Raw genomic sequence first — 13,760 nt, forward strand, 5'->3', positions numbered from 1 at the left:
CTTGCCCATAAAGCTTATTCATTGTAAAAACAGGTTTTATTTCTGTTTTTCTATTTATGCTACCTGCCAGGCCTCTCCTAGCAGCATTCTGGGACCTCTACTCAGCCCTTCTGTGGCCTCTGCCTTCTGCTCTTCCCTCCATCATTCTTTCTGTCTCTGCTCTTTCCAGCTTTTCAGGAATCAATCACTCCATTACCTCAAGTCCAAATTCTGAGATCTTAAATCCAGAGAAAGAGGTGGCTTCTCCTTAGGAAATGGCAAGTGGGTCTTCATGCAGGGCTGAGGTCCTCATAGGGCACCTCATGCCTGCGGGTCCCGCTGCCCCCATGCCCTGGCTTCAAGGCAGCCTGTGCTCCCTCAGCTGTCTGCTCACATGGTGCCTCTTCTCTGAGGCCTTCTCTGACCCTCCTGTCAAAGTGGGTAGTCCCCTGTTTGTGATTTAGCACTCCATCCTGTTTGAATCCTTCATGACAATTATCACAGTTTGTAATGACGCATCTATTTGCTTGCTTAGTTAGAACCGCCTCCCCCACCAATCTTTAAACTCCATGGGACAGGGTCACACTCCAACACGGACACAGCACACACGCAGTCTTGGCACATGGCTTCCAATAGTGCATGGTATGGAATGACTGAGCGTCCAACCTGACTGGACATGACCTGGGCGCTGTGCGAGCAGCACCTCTCTGGAGAACACAGGCTTCGGCGCCAGGTTCTCATGGAAAACGCCTTCAGAAATACTTGCTATGCTTGCACCTCAGCTAAAGATACCTGTGAGCTCTATTTGTAGAAGGGATCTGTTAGGAAAATGGTGTCAACCAAATTAGGTAGACAACGTAACCTGCTTAAGAGTTACACGTACTCTACAGAAAAAGTACTTTTCATATTACTTCCTGAAGATGTTTTCATCCAGTCATGAAAGTACACTTTATAACACATTGACATGGTTACTGGATAAGTGTAAATACTGGGAGTAATAAAAAGAAACAGCTGTTTAGAGATTCTGTAAGTCACTGCTGCTTTTTCATGTATTCTGAATGAGCGAGCTCTTACAAGACGTTCAGTCCTAGAAGCAGAGGAAGGAAACTTGTACTGATGAGAGACGCCACATAGGCAAGGACACCATTTACTCCTAGACTCATTCCTTTCACAGTGGGTGAAGGTTATTTGATATTCTACTTTTTTTCAACTAAGAGAAAAATACTTACTGCTTATGCAAATACGTAGTTTTGAAAGAGTAGTTCAAACTACGAGGTAAAATCTCTTCCTTCAAATAGGGAGCCTAAAAACACACTGGCAAGAAAATACTACCAAATAAGATGCTCTGCTTTTAATTAAGACAAAGAGGAACAAGAGAGATATTATCTGATAAAAAGTTGTCTTGTTTGTCCAAGAGAAAAGAGAAAAGGAGAGGGTGAGATGCAGGCCACTCTGTGACATCCACTGAGTCATTCCTTCCCTCCACTTTCAGGGAACAATGAATGATGCTAATGCTTACATGGCCCAAGGTGGTTTTGCACTAAGGGGAGTCAAAGCAGTATTATGGTGATTGCACTCTTTGATGATTACAAACAGGGAATCACATTTTCTCTTGGTCAGCAGGGAATAGAAAGAGCTTAAGAAAACAGAAAGGATAACCTTTGGTGGAGGGACACAATTCAACCCATAATAGGAGCCTTTGAAGAGTGTTGAGCTATAGAGTAAGAGGGGGAAAGTGGTTTTAGTAAAGACGGACTGACAACAGAATGCAGAATACGTTGGCAGGAAGGGAAGGAGCTGTAGGCTGGGAGTGGAGGGTAGAGAAAAAATAGGTAAAATATATACACATTTCAAAGGAAGACTTGAAAAGATTTAAGCATTAGCAATGCTAGTATGTTATAAGTCTAGAACATGACAGTTTGAGGAACATTTTACCGCCTTTGATCTTCCTGACTGACTAGGGAAGGCTGACACAGAAGGCTGCGTGGCTGGCGTCTTCAGGGTTTCCGGCCTGAAAGAAGGACCAATGGTGAGGTCACCCAACCAGTGCGGGCAGCTGGCAAAGGCAGCTGCATGTGCTGAATTTGAGGTGGAGACAGTTAAGTGAAGACATCCACTGGGTCACTGGAAACCTGAGCCAGCTCTCCTCTCTCTAGACATAGATTTGGGAGTTAAACACATTCGAGTAGTCCTTTAATCCATGAGAGCGGATAAGAGCCTTGAGGGAGCACGTGTAGGAGAAGAGCTGTGGGCTTTGTATTCTGGCAAAGTCCATAAGTTAGATGATTGCTAGTGAGTCAAAGTAGCATGTAAACAGGTAGAGGAGAAATGGCCAAATTCTCTACCTCCAAAGCTGAAGAAAAAGAGTTTTGAGTAGATGTTTCAGTGCCAGGAACCATAGGAAGGTGGGAGAAGAACAGGAAGAGAACTGACTGAGGTTTCACCTGGGGGAAGACTTTGGATTTTCGTATGAAGACAGTGGGAAGAGGAAGTGCCGGGGAAAGGGAGGCAGGAAAGAGGGTAACACAGGGCAGCGGGATTAAGAAAAGGATCTGTGGGATTTATTTTAAAGTCCTGGTTTTTTAAGATATAGTTTACGTAGAGTAAAATTCACTCTTTCGAGTGTTCAATTCTATGAGTTGTTTTGTATTTGTAAGCATAGTCTCATAACCACCACCATATCAAGAGGAGAACAGTTACCTCACCCTCAACATTCCTTCTGCTGAGGGGCTTTTTGAGAGGAAACCAAGGTGTATTTGAAGTCAGAAGGAAGGGAAGCCATGCTCAAGGAGAAAGGGACAGCGCTAACGAGGGAAGGAAGGGTTAACTGAGGGAGAGAGGCCCTGGAGGGGGTAAGGGGGCAGGCAGCAACTCAGAAGGGGTTAATTCTAGGGAAACGGAATGTTTTCTCTCTTCCTATGAAGTAGAAGGAAGGATGAATGCATTCAGGGTCTATGATATATTTGGGGAGTGGATTCCTAAACTTCTGCTAGCAAAACCATCTCCTGCTGAGCAAGATGTTAAATGTCATATTCCATAACTTCCGCCTTGGAGATATTGTTTCCTATTGCAATTACTGACTGCAGGAATTACATCAAAGTGAAATACAGGCTGGTTTTCTTTGGGCTGTGTGCCCAAATTCTGCTGCCATGTAATCCTGTAGCAATTTTAGAACTCAACTTCACAATTCTCCAAAGTTAAGTACACGTGCATCTTTTCCTGTATCATCCAGGGGCAAAACTTGGCGGCAAAAATGGTTTCAATCCTCATAGATGCATGTGACAGCCATAAACGACTCACTGCTGAAGAGCTGGCTTTCCCAGACATGTCCTCGGGGCATGATTTGGCGGAAGAGATTCGCGTCTCATCATGTTATACTTTTGACTTAAAATCACCCTGAAGTGCATTTCCCTACTAACACCCATGACATCGCTCTCCTCATCTTTGCAGTCCCATGGCTGTCACCCTATTCAGGTGTGGGAGGCAGGAGAGTGCTGAACTGTAATTCTAAAACTGTGAGTTTCAAGAGTGGGTTGGGTATCAAGGTGTGGGTGGCAACCAGCCTATGTAAGCAATGCAATAGGACAGAAAACAGCAGAGGGCTAAATGTGATCTCATGCAACTTTTGTTTCCTGGAAATATATGTCTATCGTGGACCACAATGTAAAATATGTTTCTACTGTGGCTCATAGGCACAGTCACGTTTGGGATATTCCGTGTAGAAGTGCATGGATCCCCTGCTAATAGTGTGACGCTAGGCAGGTGACTACTGAATGTCCTTGTGGCTTAGTTAGATCCATAGTCTGTACAATGGGGAAGGTAACAGTATCTATTATACATATGGTTGTTGAAAGGATTAAAGAGAAAACGCATGGAAAGCATTACGAACTGACTGTGCCTGGTTAATTAATAGTCAATGCTTATTATTATGATTTCTTTTCTTGCCTAGCTCTATAGCCCACATCTTTGTTTCCTATCCAGACCTTTATTCTGAGCCCAGAGCTGGGAACCCAATAGCCTGACTGACATCTCCTTGTGGTTGTTCCGTGTCATCTTCAGCTCAACATATCCAAACTTGAACTCAACTCATCGCCACCTTCTCTATCCAATCCTCACCCCTCCCACTGCCTCTTTAGGACCCCAAGCACGCAGACCCCTCTGCTGCTCCTTCTGAATTCACTCTTGTCTGAGCAGTACCAGTACCTCAGAAGATGATCTAATTTGGAAACAGGTCTTCAGAGGTAATCAAGGGAAAATAGGTCATTAGGGTGGGCCTCAATGCCGCATGACTGGTGTCCTTATAAAAAGGGGAAATTTGGGCACAAAGACATGCATAGACAATGTGAAGACACAGGAAAAACACCATCTGTAAGCCAAGGAATGCCTGAGGCTACAAGAAGCTAGGAGAGAGAGTCACAGAATAGATTCTCCCTCACAGCCTTCAGAAGGAACCAACCCTGCCCACACACTCTAAAGTTTCTCAACATCTGGCACTAAAGATCCTCTCTGATCTGTCCCCATCCTCCCTAGTGAACTTTAACACCCCCCCATTGCCCCCTCCCCACCCCCGCCTTCCCTATCTAGACCTTCTGGTCAGCTTTCCTTCAATCAGACAGGTCTCCCTGCTAATCCCCATCTGGAAGATGGCTCTCCACCTTTGCTTGGTGTGTTCCCAATAGCCTATTATGCCCCACCTACTTTTCTTCCATCTAAATCTTGCACGTTATTTATGCTCTAACCTTTGTCCCTCTTCCTCAAGTATACTGTCCCTGATTTTTTGGCCTATGGTTTTCTCTCTCCTGTAAACTGCCACTGTACTTATTGTCTGTATCATATAAGTTGACACTTGATTATGTCTTGTTCACATAGTTCCCTAATAGTTTCTTGTGTAATATTCCAGAGTTAAATTTTAAGTGACTAATCTATATTAGAAACCATTTTTCCAGATACCTTCCTAGATTTGTTTTCTCAATAAAACATCCTTTCATCTAGAGTTTCCCACAGTGCTTGTATTATTTTAACATATGTCATCCAACTGAGTATTGCTGAGCATTTTGGTTTAGTGAGAAGGCTATCCTAGATGTGACTCCTAACTCTTTCCTGGAAAAGTCACTGGACTTCTTGGAGTCTTGGTTTCCTCACCTCTAAAATATTACCTCTCAGAGCCCTTGTAAAGACAAGATGGGATAATTTATATGGAAGTGATATTTTTTAGGTAAAGATTTGCTCAAATGCGAGATTAAATCATTATTATCGCCTTAGTCCAGCTAGTTAGCTGCTATGCTGATGAAATTATGGGCTTGAACCAAGTGATCTGGTTCTTCAAGATTCATGCCACAGGGGCCAATAAATTTCAAGACTAATAAAGAGGGAGAGGAGGGATGGAGAAAATTGCAAAGCACATCCTACTGAGTCATCAGGGTTATCTTCATAAATAAAAGATGGAGAGCATATAGTCACCTCAATCTATCTTAAGGCATGCAGTATCCCAGGCTCTCAGCAGAGATAACTGACAGTCCCTGACATACTCAGCTCTGGTGCAATAAATCCATAAGGTACTACATTATGCCTAAGTCAAGAGTTTAATATTTTGTTTGTTTGTGTATTTTTTTTAAATGAATTCTACTGTTTTTAAGACTGAAAACTAACCAAGAATTGATAAAGATGCCCGCAATACAAAAATCAAGTCAACCTCTGTCGATTTAGAATCTCAGTATGGTTCATCTCTTGAACATACTGAAGTAAGGAAGAGTCAAACCCTCTCTCTCTAATTTCCAATGAAGATGAGCTTTAGCAGAATACAGTCAACATTCACATCCCGAAACCATCAAACTCTGTCCATAAAACTCGCCAAATGAATGTAGACTTGTTGTTTTTGTAACTTAAATGTTTCTGTTTTAAAGGGGTAAATTAACTTGTTGTCTTTTACTTCACCTTTGGTGTTTATTTGTTCCACAAACTTTATACTCTGGCTGATGATTTCGAGTGGAATCAAGTGACCGTTTTCAAGTTGTGGACACCAAAAACAGTACGCATATTAAGAGTATAAGTGTTGTAGCAGTCATTTTATGTAAAGTTCAGAAAGCCGGGCCCTGGATCTCTACACTCTGGTAGATCTAGGGCACAAGCAGGTCTGAGTATCCCCACTTGGAATGACTCCCCTCGGTGAGCTGGGGAAGCACAGTCCCTGCTGACCTCCCATCAACAGATACTTAGTTGAAGGGCTAGGTAACGATGATTGATGAAACCACTTGTAGAGAAACCAGGCAGCACTTCTGTGAATGCATTTATCCCAGGGACTTGATGAAGAGGAAATGGTTTAGGGAAAAAACATCTAGGAAAAGATGTCTATTTAGTTCTAGCTAGATTTAGTTTTAGCATGGAGCATCCTGTGTGGAATAAGCCCCAAACATGCCAAGAATATTTTGTACCGCATTACAAAAGAAAAACAGTTCCCATGCAGATGGAATTCAGAATTTCATAACCCGACAAATCTGTCTTCCTCCCGTTACAGAAACTGCTTTAACTATTCAAAGCAAATTCTTAATTGTTTCCCATTCTTGATATGTAAAGGCTTTTTAGAAAGTAGTATGAATTTGATATACAATAGCTGCTTATTAAAGATTCAGAAACTTCATTTTAGCAAAACAATTTATGTGGACTACAAGTAAGTTCCTTGTAGAGGACGTCCCTGAGAAATCCAATTTGTTTTCTTCTAATGAAACTGTACTAAAAATGAATAAAGCACACCTTCTGTGGGGTCTGTAGCTGAAGCTCAGAAATTAGAATAAATGTCACAACAAAAAGGAGCACTTTGTACAGGGCCTCCCCACACCTTTCACTCCCACCTCGTCCCTTGTCAGGCTCCTAGATCTTTTCATGTTGTTTTGGTGGGTGGTTGGGCAGCTCTGAGTGGTTTTTAGCCTTCAGGCATCAACTAATTTACAGTTTAAGTTTCTGGATCCAGACGTTTGGGGAGGAAGGGGATAAAGGACACTTAAAAGGTAATTGCTTCCTGATGGCTGAAAATAGGGAGAAACAGCAAAAAGACTGCAGTTAGTTAGCCCCTGCTCATCCTTCCTCTAAGCAAACGGCATCCCATCACATCACTTCTTCATACACTACTATGTGACTTCCATGTGACCTGGAGCAAAAGACAACATGTATCATTTAAGGCTCATTTGTTACAGAGTGTGTGGGACAACAGACGAACAAATCATTGCTCCCCTAAAATGGAAATAGCTTTGTAAAAAGAATTCTTTTTAATCTGGAGATCACATTCTATAGCCATTTGTTAAATTAGGTTTTGATAGTGGTTTCATTATTGGCTACACTTTCAAAGAGAAAGATATCTAGTCTTTCCCATTTCTTTTCTGCAGCAATCAAGAAGCAAACATTCAGCCAATCTGATTGCATTTTTATCTCCTTTCCTTGGGTGACTTTTGATTGGCCATGCTAAATAAAGAGGTATCCACAATATGTGCTTACATTTCATAAGAGGTTCACTTTTATAATCTCCTTCTTTGACTAACATGGCAGTTATTTTGACTTTCGTATGCAGCATCCAATGCATGGGGTTAGTGCAGGAAGCCCAGCACATATGCTGAACCATCAAGGAGAGCCAGCTGCCCCAAATCTGCAAGGAGACAATTCTCTCCCAAATACCAAGGCGATTACTGCACACTGAGATAGCCTGTGTTTCTGCTAAAGCAAATGTAGCATTAATTTTGAATTACACAAAAAGGGGAGGTGTCAGAATTGACCTAAAGCTTCCCTTCTTTTCAGTATCCTGCAAGTTCCTGCCCTTTCCCTTCCCCCTCCTACGCTCCTCCGTCGTTCACTATTTTAATTCCCAGCAGAATCGTAACTAACGCAGGCTGCCCAGCTAATAAGATAGCAGGCAGCCTCTCATTGTGTCCAATCGTCAGCAAACGTAGGCAAACTAATGAGATGCAAATCCCGTTCAACGTGGCTAATGCCTTTCTTATCCTTAAGCAAAGGCCCAGAAAACTCACCCTTTTCAGAAGGGTTATAATATAGCTTTGACGCCATTGTTGAACGGGCAACACTAATTTAAATAAACTGGAGCAACACTAATTTAAATAAATTGCACGTAGTCAGCAAAAGAGACAGTTCTTTGTTTAGTCTGAGAAGCTACGTTCACGATTAAGGAGACCTGATTTCATCCTGTTAATTAAGGCGAAGCTCAAGAATATCTATCATTTACCCTCCAGCAATGCCCCCATTATGGGTCATTTTGGTGCTCGCCCAGTCACTGATGAACGGCTTGGTGGCTGGGAAAAGAGCATTATAGGAATAAAGCCAATCAGCAAATAGGAGTGTTGGGGTTAGGTAGCAAGTGTCACTTTGCCTGCGTCATGTTGAAAGAGCCAAGAACACAATTTTTGCTGCCAAAAGAAGCAAATCTCAGGTCAAGGGGCTACCTTGATTTCCTCAGGAAGTGGTTATAGCTGAACTAGGGAAGAGGGACCTACCATGTTTCCCAGAAAATAAGACCTAGCTAGACCATCAGCTGTAATGCATCTCTTGTAGCAAAAATTAATATAAGACTCAGTATTATATTATATTATATTATACCTGAATTTATATTATATTAAAATAAGACTGGGTCTTATGTTAATTTTTGCTCCAAAAGACGCTTTAGAGTTGATGGTCTGGCTAGGTCTTATTTTTGGGGAAACACGGTACCATGGCCCTTGACCTGGTGAGGTGAGGAAATCGGTGAATGTGTGGAAGAAGGATGCCCGATAATACCTGAAGTTACCACCAGGGCTTGAAAATTCCTTCAAGGCTTAAGTTCTGCCTTTTACACTATTGTATTAATACTTTTCAGATCATAAAACAAGGGGCTTGAAACATAGTATTTGTTAAATAAATCCTGACAGACCGGGCTTAAAAAACATCTTTCCTTTCTTCTACCTGATTGGACAGAACAAATTAAACACAACTGAGTCTATCTAATCTTTCACATTGTGAGTCTTATGTTAGATCTCTCTCTCTCTCTCTCCCTCTCTCTCTGTCAAGGAGGGCGCAGCTCACAGTGGCCCATGAGGGAATCGAACTGGCAAACTTGGCGTTATTAGCACCATGCTCTAACCAACTGAGCTAATCGGCCACCCCAGGTCTCTCTTTTTCAGGAGTCTTAAACTGAGAGGCTTTCCATTTTTGCTTCCTGGTTCTCAAATTCCCCCTCTCTGAAAGTTAGCAATGAGAGTCCTGAAACACTAGTCTGGACCCTAACGGGAGATAAGCAGGTCAGCAAAACTTTAAGTGTCTCTTGATATTTTGGTTTAAATCAATGGCTACATTTAAACTTAAAAAGACATCCTTCAACAGCAGGCATTCTGAAACGTGAAAAACATTTACAATAAGGAGATGATGATTTAAAAGTTTAATTACCTCCCAGAACTCCAATTGCCTCCAGCATATTTCTACAAATTACTCTGGTTCCAAAAGCCTGCACGTCTTAGGTTGATTCATTCACTGCAGTTCAGAACTTCTATTAATATTTCAGTGTTTTTAAACTGTCATAAATTAATAAAGATGCTGACAGATACAGTGTTTTTGTTTGACTCCGGGCCACATCCTTATCTCCCTGCCTATCCCTTCTGCCTAAACACATTTCATCTAGACATCAGTATGTTACGCAAAAGAAGAATGTATTGAAAATTGAGCCTATTACTGTTCAAGGATTAAGATGAGATTCAACAGCAGGATATGTAAAAATAATAGTTTCACATAGGAAGGAACCAGTATTAGTAAGACAAAATATTTGTCAACAAAAGCTCAGTTTCTGAGGCTGAATTTCCACTAACCTCTCAAAAATACATAAAAGCTGAGTGGCTACTAAACAGTGGCTCTGTGTCACTGGATTTACTCCCTTTCACCTCCCTTTACCTACTTATCTAGAAGGTTGCATTTGCCGTTTCTTCTAAGACCAAATACTATCCATATCAAAGACTATTCTCTTCCAGAGAAAATAATAAACTAAACTCACAGGTGACTTACAGGGACTCTTTCAGACCTGCCAACCAGCAGGTCAGATTTCAAGTCTAATACATAGAGCATAAGAAATAATGTTGGTGATGGAGTATGATAGTAACTCAACCTTGACTCAAGGCTTTTAAGATAACAGTCTCAGAGGGCTCTCAAGCAGACATCCTGGAATGTAGTTTCTCACGAAACCCAGAAGGAAAACGTCACGGTTCCGAGCTGTTTCATCAGCAGCATCAAAAGTATCTTGCCAGCACCTGCCAGCATAAACCTTTAGCGCCTGTACAAATCAAGCTAAAACTGCCTTTTAGGAATTTGTCATCCAAGGTGGACTTGGTGTAAACCAAGCAGTGTCATTTTTAGTAGAGTGGTGAGAGAAGGAGAAAGTTCTAATAATGTTATCTCCCCAGATTTCTGGATGGCATTTTCAAAGGTTCCTTGCACATTCCTGTATTATCCGATTGGGCTATGGCCACTGGACAGGAAAATTGGCACCAAGCCGCACTTGGAGAGGTGGTGAGTTACTGCTTCTCAGAAAAGGCCAAATAAACAGATCGCTCCTGAGCCTCAAAGTAAGAATATCCAGCTTCTTTCCAGAGTAGCCAGTGGACAGAAATTCAAAGGACAGAATTTAACACAAAGGCAAATCAAAGAAAAGGTCAGAGTGTAGGCTGTCGATTCTCAAAGAGACTCCCTGACCCATTTGTTTTCAGTACCTCATGAGAAGTTCCTTCCACTTGTGTTTCAATATGAAGTAGAAATAACAAGCTGACCAATCAGGAAACCATGCAAGTCAATATTAAAATAATGATGCAAGAAAAATAATTCAAGGTGTAAGTGCCACATTTCATTTCGAAAGATACAATGGAATTTTCACTGGAGGATTTAATAGACATAGAACTTTTCCAGGAAAATAAAAGCAGTAATTGGAAAAATGTCCTGAGAATACCGATAAGGGGACACTGTCAAGGTAGTGTCCTACATCCCATGACCCAAAGTAAGAGTCATGGCATATACCAACCTGGCATAGTATAGAAAAGGGTAGAAAGAAAAAGGAGGCTACAGGGAAAACAATGTGCAAATATGAGGGGAGATCTATTGTTAACCCTTCTGTACCCAGTTCAGAACATGGCTGAATCCTCTTACCCCGAAGACATTTCATTAGCCTTGCCTAACTCAACCAAATCCACATTCACCGTAAGGGAGGAGGGAGGTGGAGGTTTTGTTTGTTTTTTAATTGATCTTTAATTGCTACAGGCACCTACATTTGAAGACGCGTGTAATGTAAAGTGTGTCATAAAGAATTGAATCAAATGCTTCCGATCTGAATCATTCCTGCTCTTTTGTTGCTTTCAGCTGAAGGGCAAGTAATAGGTTTGCCAAGGATGAAGTCAAATAGAAATCTGAGGCTAGAGGTCGAGTGGAGCTGGGAGGCAGTGAACTGCGCACACCTCCTCCCACCTCCTGGACAAGGAACACGGAAATGCAAGTTTCATGCAAGAAGCCCATAATTATATTCTCGGCACCAAAAAAATGCATACACATTTTAAGAAAGGAAAAAACTGTATTACAATGGTAATAATATACACCGATAACAAAAGATGGGTACAAGTCATGTGAATACACTTTTTTGGCATGCCTGGTATTGATGTAAAAGTTAATCTCCATTTTTTAGAAGACAATAGGCTAAAAAGTGTTTTAGTAAAAAAGGCATTGGTTTGGGGGAGAGTGTTATCACTTTGTGAGGGGTGTAAATATCTATTATGTTGCTCTGTACAGCTGAAACTAATTTAAACAAAAAGGGCACTGGTGTGCATACTGTCACAGGAACAGCCACAACCTCCCACCCTAAGGGCTAACCTAACCTTTGGGTGTCTAGAATTATAAGTTCTTTATAATGAACTATTTTAAAACCATTTGAATCTAAAGCTGTCTCTGTTTCGTAAATTGAGGCTGGTGATTTCTCAGAAGAGGGACGGGGTGAAGAAGGAACCCTGTGTCTACGGTGCTGGATTATATACAGGTGGGAACGACTTTGGGCTTCACAGAATGCGTTGACTCTCACAGGCATTTCACGTGACAAACCTTCTCCTCCCACCCCCAGCCTTTTACCTGATTTGTCAGAAGCTTGCCGACAAATCAACATGAGGCACGTATTCTTTCAGAATACGTTTATCAACGAGATCCCTGAGAGGATCCGAAAAGCAACATCTCCCACCTCTGATAAGCCAGAACTTGAGCGGAGGATAAGAGTGGAAGATAACAGGAAGGACATCTAGTCGAGTAGTTTTAGGGAAACGGCCAACATTTAAGAGAAGGGGTGGGGGAGGAGGAGGAAACACAGTTTCAAAAAATGATTAAAGTTACTGCGTTAAGATTGCAGAATATCTTTTTTTCCCTTCCTCAGTGCAAAATGACGCTAAAAGCTTTCCTTCCGAAGCTCTGCGCGTATTTCAGGAATGGGAGAGGGCCCTGGTCCCCCGGGAGACCTCCGCCGGCCCGGCCTGGGAGCGATGCAAAGTCAAGGTTGAGCACTTCCGCAACCGCAGCGGACAGTGCCTGCAGGCTCCTGCCACCACCGGCCAGGCGGGCTGCGACCAACCGCGCCGGGATCCGGAAGTGGCGTCTTTGCAGGCTGGCCGCACACCTCAGCCCTCCTGGACCTTGCGCAGAGGTCAGGTTCCAGGTGGGCAGGGCTCGCTGGCGGCGGTACTCGTGCTCAGCCCCAGCACCGCAGCCCGAGCGCTGACTTACTGCGTGACGGCGACTTGCCTGGCAGATAAAAGGCGCGCAGGCAGGAGGGGGCAGCGAGCGGCTCCGCCTCCGGCGGGGCTGAGCCCCCAGCCAGGGCCGGGGGTGCTCGCTCACACGCCGGCAGGCAAACCAGGCGTTGATGGCTCTCCCGCGCACCTCCTTCTGCTCCCCGCAGCTGTGGTCCTTCCTGCGTCGGGTGGTATCTGAAGGTGACACTGCTTTATCGCCCGCAGCAGCTTCTGAGCACTAAGCTGAAGTAGTGACAACCGACCAGCGGAGGAAAAGCTGCCCCCTGGCTGGATTCGAAAGGGCCTTATCTCGGAGTCCTTGGTTCCAAAAGGCTTTCTGGTTAGTCACTTCCATTCTGTTTTCCATACGCCGCGAGGCAGAGGCAAATCCTGGATTACATGTTACCCAGCTCTCGCGCGCGCAGCATTCCCAACCCGGCCCGGCAGCGAATCGTCGTACAAAGCACGAGAACAACACGCAAGTTGGTGCCCAATTCCAGAAAGATTTCCCAGCGCGATGACTAAAGGCTCCTGCAGCCAGCCTCTAGGAAGGGCCAATCGCAGCCGGGCAGGGGGTGGGGGGCGGGGGGGTGGGGGGGAGAGGCTTGGCTCAGTTTTCAGGTCTACTCCTGAGAGCACGTCCTCCTTGCCAGCCCTGTAAACACAGATGCAAACTCTGTCCCTGTAGGGGAAGTGACTTGAATTGGATGGGCCGAGAGAGCTGAAAAGGGCCAGCATCCATTACAGGAGAGTTCACCATTAAAAGCAGTCACAACTACTGAATGTGAGAGATGGAAAAAAATCTCTGCATTTAATTCTGACAAATGAGTCAACGATGACACAATCAGCACCAAAAATGAAGAGAAATTACTGTCTCTTAGGGTCTTAACCCAGTCTTATATTATATTATATTTTATAAGACTGGGTCTTATATAATATAACATTATAATATAATATAATACAATATAATACCCGGTATAATATAAGACAGGGTCTTATATTAAT

The 13,760-nt window shown here is 43.2% G+C and overlaps 1 protein-coding gene across 13 annotated transcripts in view; it reads right to left on the minus strand.

The window, feature by feature from the left end:
* The window catches only part of TRIM2 (tripartite motif containing 2), a 133,865-nt gene that overhangs the window by 77,695 nt on the left and 42,410 nt on the right, over positions 1 to 13,760 (minus strand). For 2 of the 13 annotated variants that reach the window (XM_074338428.1, XM_019722503.2), the window contains exon 1: positions 12,766 to 13,283. The exons of 7 other annotated variants lie outside the window; for them this stretch is intronic. The gene's annotated coding sequence lies outside the window, so the exon portion shown is untranslated. Of the gene's footprint in view, positions 1 to 12,747; positions 13,284 to 13,760 lie in introns of those variants that run through there. 4 more of the 13 variants (XM_019722488.2, XM_019722480.2, XM_019722558.2 and 1 more) reach the window with 3 other exon arrangements.

The sequence above is a fragment of the Rhinolophus sinicus genome, linkage group LG07 (assembly GCF_036562045.2).
Source record: "Rhinolophus sinicus isolate RSC01 linkage group LG07, ASM3656204v1, whole genome shotgun sequence".
Classification (NCBI taxonomy): domain Eukaryota; kingdom Metazoa; phylum Chordata; class Mammalia; order Chiroptera; family Rhinolophidae; genus Rhinolophus; species Rhinolophus sinicus.